At 53.5% G+C, this 7,366-nt stretch overlaps 1 long non-coding RNA gene across 1 annotated transcript; it reads right to left on the bottom strand.

The window, feature by feature from the left end:
* Nucleotides 1-2,261: 2,261 nt before the first annotated feature.
* Nucleotides 2,262-4,969, bottom strand: LOC128144246 (uncharacterized). Its single transcript, XR_008236013.1, has 3 exons — nucleotides 4,374-4,969; nucleotides 4,088-4,267; nucleotides 2,262-3,111 (listed from the first exon to the last, which is right to left on the bottom strand). It is a non-coding gene; the product is annotated as an uncharacterized LOC128144246 (long non-coding RNA).
* Between the last annotated feature and the right edge of the window lie 2,397 nt (nucleotides 4,970-7,366).

Genomic DNA, 7,366 nt, shown 5'->3' with positions numbered 1-7,366 from the left:
CCCGCCCCACCCCCCCCCGGGCCCCGGCCCCGCCGCCGGCCCCCGCCCCGCACACACGCCGCCCCCTCCCGCGCGGTCACATGGGGAGATCCCGCGCGCGCTCCGCCGCCCGCCCACGCGCGGCCGCCGCGTGACGCAGCGCCTGGCGGGGGCCGCCGCCGCCGCCGCGCGGGGGCGGGACCGGCACCGGCCGCCCGGCAGCGCGCCCCGCCGCGGCCGAGCCGAGCCGGGCCGAGCCGAGCCGGACCGGGCTCCGGCGTCCGGGATCCGGGCGCCCCCCCCCCCCCCAGCCGGGACGAAGCGGGCGGCCCCGCTGGAAGACGCGGTTCCAAACTTTCCGCTCGCACGGGCGGGAGGTGGTGCCGCTGCGGGGGGCGTAAGGAGGTGCGCCCCGGGCCGGGGCTCCTGCCGGTCCGTCATACCCCTGCGGGACGGGACGGGACGGACCGGACCGGACCGGACCGGCGCGGCCGAGCCCCTGCGGGTGCGGGCACACGGCCGGGGCCGGGGGGGTGGCAGAACCGGAAAGCGAGCTGTGCGGTGAACCCCGCGCTGAGTTAAACCGGAACGCACCCTCGGCGAAACGAGCGCCCGGCGGAAGGCCGGCTGAGGCCGCCGGCAGAAGCAGCAGGGTCTGGCTGGCAGGGCCCAGCGCCCAGGGCCGCTGCCCCCGGGCCGGGCTCCGCCGCGGGGTGACACCTTCCAGCCAGCTACCGCGCGGGCTGGGGGACCGGCCAGGAGAAGACCTGCCAGCCCGAGTCACCCATCGCCCAGGTTGCGGGACACCAGACATCACCTCTCCGGGGCAAACGCCACTTTCCTTCTCCTCCTCCTCCTCCCTGCCCCGCACGCCCCAAACGCACCAGCCCTGGGGCTGGGTCCAAGTCGCGCGTCAAGCGTGAGGAGGCTCCGCGGCCATAGTTTGGTGTTGCTGCCCAACGGTCTTGAACTGGCTGGTAGCCGGAGAGCTGCCCAGCCCTGTTCCTGCAGCCCCCCACCTGCTGCTGGGGAAGTGCCCCCCCTCCAGAAGGAAGGAAGGAAGGAAGGACGGACATCCTTACCCCTCGGCAGTACCCAAAGTGAGGGTACCCCGCGGCCTGCGAGATGCATTTGGGTAGCACGGCAAGTGGCAGAACTCAAAATACCGAGCAGGAGCAAAGTCGATTTTCCTTTTTGCCCGCCTCTCGTTCTCCTGGGGTGTAGCAGTGATACCAACTCATGGCGACAGCTCAGGTGGCGATGTCGAGGATCTCCATCTACGGCTTTACAAGCTAATCTCCATTAGCCGTTCGATTGCCCAGCAGTAGATTTTTCTTTATACAAACTTGACGTACAACACGTAATGCAATGATGGGAGATGGCGTTCTTGGTCCCTGCGGGAGTCTTAGCAAGGCTGGGGGCAAAACTTGGTCCCTTGTTTAAGGTACTGGGGTTTCACTGAAATCTGTTATTTTCGGTTTTTACGTCTGAGCAAAATATACAAGAATCTGTACAAAATACACAAGAATCTGTACAAAATACCAAGTGGCAACTCAAGTGAGGAGAAATGATAACGTGTATTTATTTAACTGATGGAGAGTTGATTAAAGTATGAGTTTTTAATAATGTAAATCATGTTTGGTGCAGGTAACAGTAGAAAAAGGATGAAGTGGGGGGGGGGAAGTGCTCATCTTGTAGGCAACATCCAACTCTTCCCACAGCCGGGAATACCTATCACACAGGGTTTCCTTTCAGTTTTCGTTGCCTTCCAGTCCATACCTTGGCTGTCAGAGAGTGTTCGTCTGAGCAGGGACCGGCCCACCAGGAAGCTGTGTCACGGACTGTCTCTTTGGTAACCAAGGCCAGATAAAATTAAATTTCAGTTTTCCAAATAGAAGGCTACTGCCTTTGTAGCATCTCGATAATGAACCTATGGCAAATCCCTGTCCCAGAAACTACATCAGTATGTCTGAAAATTAATACATGATCTAGGAACAAAGTTTTTAAAAAGTTTTCTAAAGACACAGGACTGCATTCTGTAGCTAGGGAAACGCAAGCATCTATTCCATCTCGGTTTTTATTTTGTAACACCTGAACTCCAAGAACTCGCCTCCCTGCCTGGGGTATTTTCCTATTTTTCAACTAGTCGTGACCATCGAGCTAGTGACTTCGCGTTAGGCCTATCGGCGGTCCCGCGCAGCCTCCCGCGGGGAAGGGTGCTGGAAGGCGGTGAGGCGGCTGCTGGGGGGGGCCAGGCGGGTGCTGGGGGGGGGGGCAGGCAGGCACTGGGGGGCTCGCCCAGCCGCACAAGGCCCCTCGGTCCGTCCCCTCTGTCCGTCCCCTGCCTCCGTACGCATGGCATGGGCGGGAGCGAGGGCTCCCTCTGCGTTGCATACCCTGACAGAGAAAGGGGCACGCTGCTCTTGGGGCTGCTGGCAAATCCACGCCACAAATCGGCAATTGCCCAATCCTGAAATCATCCCGCAGGCGAAACTGCCGCTGATCGTCTGGAAGGGATGTTCCCGGAGGGAAAATACCCGTTGCCTGCGGAAACGGGCAGCACCTGCACCTGGAGCCCCTCTGAAAGCAGAGGGAGGCACAGTCAGCCCAGCCGTTGCCTGAAACGGGAGCGACTGTGGTTGTCTCCTCGACTTCGGGGTGTGATCCAGTATCCCGACGGAGCAGAGGAGGAGGTAGAGGCAGCTTTTTTCCCTGGCGTGCCGTGGTTCCCATGAGAAAACTCAACTGCACATTGCCCAGCAAAACCACAAAAATGTTCACAGTGCTGCCTTCTCTCCTCCCACTCAAAATGTTTTTGCATACGCCTCTAGGCACTACAATCATGGTAATTAAAGCTGTAAAATATTATTAGTATCACACTTCTATAGACTTTTCGTCCTAAATGCTTTATATACCATGCATCCAGTGCCACACAAATGCAGCCACTCCTATGGAGAAAAGGAGCGGGGACGGTGCGCGTCAAGACGGGAAGTCAAATTCTCACCAGGGATGCTCGAAGCAAATCCCTTCTCCTGCAAGAAGCTCCCAGGACACCTTTGAAGTCCACCCAGGGCGATCCTGTGCTGGGATTCGGGCAGAGATCCTGCACACCTGGAACTGCACGTGCCTATCCTAGAGAAAGGGAGACTAACGTTACTGCTTCGGGAGCATTCAAATGGATTTGCAGAGATGCTCACAACACTCGGCTGTGCTTCTGACGGCTGCCAGCGAACGAGGTGTAACCCAGCCCTATCCTGGGCTACTGAATATACCAGGGCAGATGTAGGAGAGGGCTGAGTAGACTGTAGCCCTCCTGTGGCGTGTGGTTAGACCAGGAACGGTGCCGTATCTGCTCCAGTCTGGCATCTCGCGCTGGGGAAGAGGAATAGGACAAACGTGCTCTGCTGTCTCCCTTCACCAGCAGATCTGAGAATGCCGGGCAAAAAGCCAGAGGCAGACAATGAGACAAATTGAAACTTCCCCAGCAAAAAGCAGGGAAGTGTTTTTACAGCGTTTTTTAGCACTATCCTATCATTAAAATTCAAATACTTTCCTGCCCAGGTACTGTTTCTGCTTACACCCCACAGAGGACAAACCAGTGCTGAGCCTGATCCCCAAATGTCCTGACATCTGGAGGTAAAAGTGTCCTTCAGAAGATGTTTGCCCTGCACAAATGGGAAGGGAGGGATGGAAGGAGTTCTGGCAGTTTTATAGCTGGTTTTACGCTTTTATATTTTGATTCTGAAATGGTTGTAGCGTACTGAGAGTAGGCAGGTGAAAGCAAGAAATTGTAACATTAAGAAAGTAAATAAATCAGGTGGATCCAGCGATGGAGGTAGCAGAACTACAGCTCAGAAGACAACCTCTATTTCAGACCTCCTTTCTTTCCTAAAACGCTTGCCAGCTAGGGAATAAATGCCAAATTTTAAGACCCTTACCTAGTGTGAGGACTATCTAGTCTGATCTTCATGACGGAGGCCCTACAGAGTGCCAAAAAGCTTGTGATGAACATTCAATGTAATGCCTAAAGAGCACACACACCCTTGCACCCAAATAAACCCACCCAACCTTCTACACATGCTTTTTTCCGACCACGGTGCTAAGGCACCTGGGTGGGTATCATTAAAATTCTGGCCAGTTCCATGAAGTGATTTGGTTTCCAAGACCTCCAAAGACCAAGAAATGGGTTCATCCACGGCACGTGCAGATTTCCAGGCAGACGCATTCTGCCGCTCCTCGAGGACTCCCCGTAGCCATTGCTGTTCGAGCAGTCCTGCCCCAGCGGGCTCTGCAAGAGAGATAACATGCTCTGCCATAGAAAATTTGCAAGGCTGAGCAGTGTGGGGAGGCAAAGTGCAGGGTCAGAAAGGGGGAAGCGACAGATGTGCTGTCACCTCTATGGAGCCGGGAGCAGGGACTATCTCCACAGAAGCGGCTCCTTCCTTCCCTGCTCGGCACGCAGGCCTAGCTGGTACAGTCTGACTCTCTGATGTTCTGTCTGATTAAACAAAAAAAAGATTGGAATCACACATGGCATAGGGACACTTTCATAATATACAGAAGAAATCTGCAGATGATCAGTTCTCCGTTTCCTCAGACTCCCCAGATTGCAAGATTGACGAGGAATCTGAGTAGGATATGAATGCCACAGAATCAAAGGGAAAGAAAAAAAAAAATCAGCAGCGAGCAATTATATTCAAGGAGACAAGACGGCAAGTCAGACCCAGAGGCAACTCCAAGGCTGCCAACACAGCAGCTGGTACAGCTCCCCAAGGAGCTCCACGCAGAACATCTCCGTGGTCGGTCCCCAGCCTCCCCGGCTGCCACCGGAGGAGCGGCAGAGGAGGAGGAGGAGGAAGAGAAGCAGAGCGCAGGGGCGTAGGTGCCACTTCTCCCCCTCGCCCCAGTCTGCCTCCTGCTAGCAGGTCACAGCTGCTAGCTGGGGCACAACACACGCAGAAGTACTGCTGAAAATGCATGTTGAAACATATTTCTCAGGGAGGCTATTAATGCCTGTGAAGAAAACACTTAAATTGTTCACTCTTAATGGGGAAGAGAAAAACGCATTGCATAAACACAAATTTTATTAGCTGTCATTGAGGAGGCTGCGGGGTTTAGTGGCTGGACCCTGTAGCCGGGGCCAGAGATGGCTGCACTCCCTTCCTAGCTCCTCCCTGCCGATGTCAGGCAAGTTATTTCACCTTGCAGCTCCTCAGTTTCCCCATCTGGAAATTAGGATAATGATTTGACTGCTTCCTCGGTGAAGCAATGCTAGATCTGCTGATGAAGAGTGCTGGGTCAGAGGCAAGGATTATCGTCTAGCATCATAAATATTCATGCCATCGTGCAACGGGCAGGACTTGCTGAACAGACGACAGCACTCGTTAGAGACCATGCCCCAGAAAGTTTACAGTCGCCAAAACACTATAGCTATAAATTCATCCAATGCAACAAAGAGCAAATATGGAGCAGGATGTATTTTTGCCAGCTACGACACCTGACTGAATGGACGGTTGGGAAAAGAGTTTTGAAGAAGAGTTTGTGTGCTCAGTGCACGTAAATCAGAAAGTGGCTTCAAATGAAAAGGACAGTACCACACACACACAGAAAGCTGTGCAGGATGGTGTGGAGCAGAGCTTCCAGAAAGAGAGCCATTTAAACTTGACAGGAGGGTGAAAACCAGGAGAACAGGGTCAGGGCTGAGTAGCAGAGGAAATTATCTCATCAACGCGGCAAGTGGTATCTTTCCATTGATTTTCAAATGAATAGATTTTATGGCCAGGAGCAACTGTTTAAAATCATCATAGTCTCACCTTTTGTACCCTGAAGATCAAAGAATTTCATCTAGTCATTTGAACTAGATCAATCCTATGTAAATAAAATAGTGCGCTAATTATAATCAGTTAGAGGATGCAGATTCATCACAGGCAAAGACCTGGGCAAGCATACGGTTTGTAAAACAAGACTTTGCTAAAACTTCTCATTTAGTCTCCGTCAAAACAGGCATGGACCTGGAAATTACTCCATTTTAAAGTTGCGCCTGCATGGTATTTTAGCCGTGCCCATTTCAGTCCCTTGGGAAACACAGGTCCTGCTGCTGTCCTCCATTGAGACACAGACCCGAGCGATGCATGCTTCTACAGCCAAAGGTGGGGAAGGGCTGCACGGCAGGCAGTTGATAGTCAAACTAGCAACGGTTTGTCCAGCCACCGAACCGTTTCTTGCAAGGGCGAGAAGGTTCTGACGCTCACTCCGCTCCAGTGTCACCTAAGCACTTGGGATAAGCTGGGCAAAACATCTGGTAGCTGGGGAATGTGATGAAACATGGAACCCTGGAGGAGCTGAACATCTTCACAGGTTCAGCCTGTGTCTGATGAAGAGTTTCATCTGGGAATCTTCATCTGAGCACAGGGAGGAGGAACAACTGCTGAGATGTCAAAATATACCATTTCAACATTTTCAAAATAGCAGGGCTGAACTTTTTGCTTTGAAATGGCCTGTTTCTGATAAAAAGCACCCCAAAACGTAAAAACAGGAAAAAAAAAAAAATCAGGGAAAAACTACTTTTGAGAGCTCAGTACACTGAGTATTGTGATGATGATGGAATCATCATCTTGGCTCAGACTCGCTGCTTTGGTCAAATAAAAAATACAGGCACAGGCACAGCAATAGTGCTTGTGGTTTGGGACACAGTTTTACTTCTGTGCCTCTCAGCCATAAAACCAAAAAGGCCATTCTTTGCCCAGTCCTAATGAAGATATGGGGGCAGGGCGGGGTGGCAGGGAGGAAAGCAAGAAAATACACTAACTGTGAGCATATCTAGCAGTAGATTTGCTAGGCTAAGGCTTGTATGAGACCTCTAATGAAGGGACACGAAAGCATCAGAGGACTTGCGACCCTCCCCATGCGGTTACCGCCATCAGTGGCTGCCGATTGCCACCCCTCCCGCACCAGCCCCGGCCCTCATCCCAACCGAAGCAATCCAGCGGCCGCAACGTGAGCGGACAAGGTGCCAGCAGAGGCTGCAAACCCTGAAAGCTCAGGAGTACAACAAGGGGGAGCATACAGCCATCCCCCTGAGACGCTGGGTATTGCCGAGGCATTGCCCAGGACCCTCCTTCAGGGCAAAACTGGTCTATTATTTAATTCTCGGTCTGTAAAAATAGCCAGAGCCAGCAGCAGGAAGGGATGGCGGGAGCCGGCAGCGCCGGCGCGAGCGACAGCGTGCGCGGCAGTGCACCTCCGGAGTGGGAGTTTGGCTTCGCAGCCAGGAGCTCAGATCTCATCAGGAGCCCCGAGGGGGTTTTCAGTTTGTAACTTTAATCTTTTAATCTGGCTCTCTCCTCGTGTGCGTGGGCGAGGAGCACGCGGTGGTGGGTTAATCCTC

Source organism: Harpia harpyja, chromosome 7 (genome assembly GCF_026419915.1).
Source record: "Harpia harpyja isolate bHarHar1 chromosome 7, bHarHar1 primary haplotype, whole genome shotgun sequence".
In the NCBI taxonomy this organism is placed as follows: Eukaryota; Metazoa; Chordata; class Aves; order Accipitriformes; family Accipitridae; genus Harpia; species Harpia harpyja.
The sequence above is the reverse complement of the archived record's forward strand: the minus strand, read 5'-3'. Positions and strand labels throughout refer to the sequence as shown.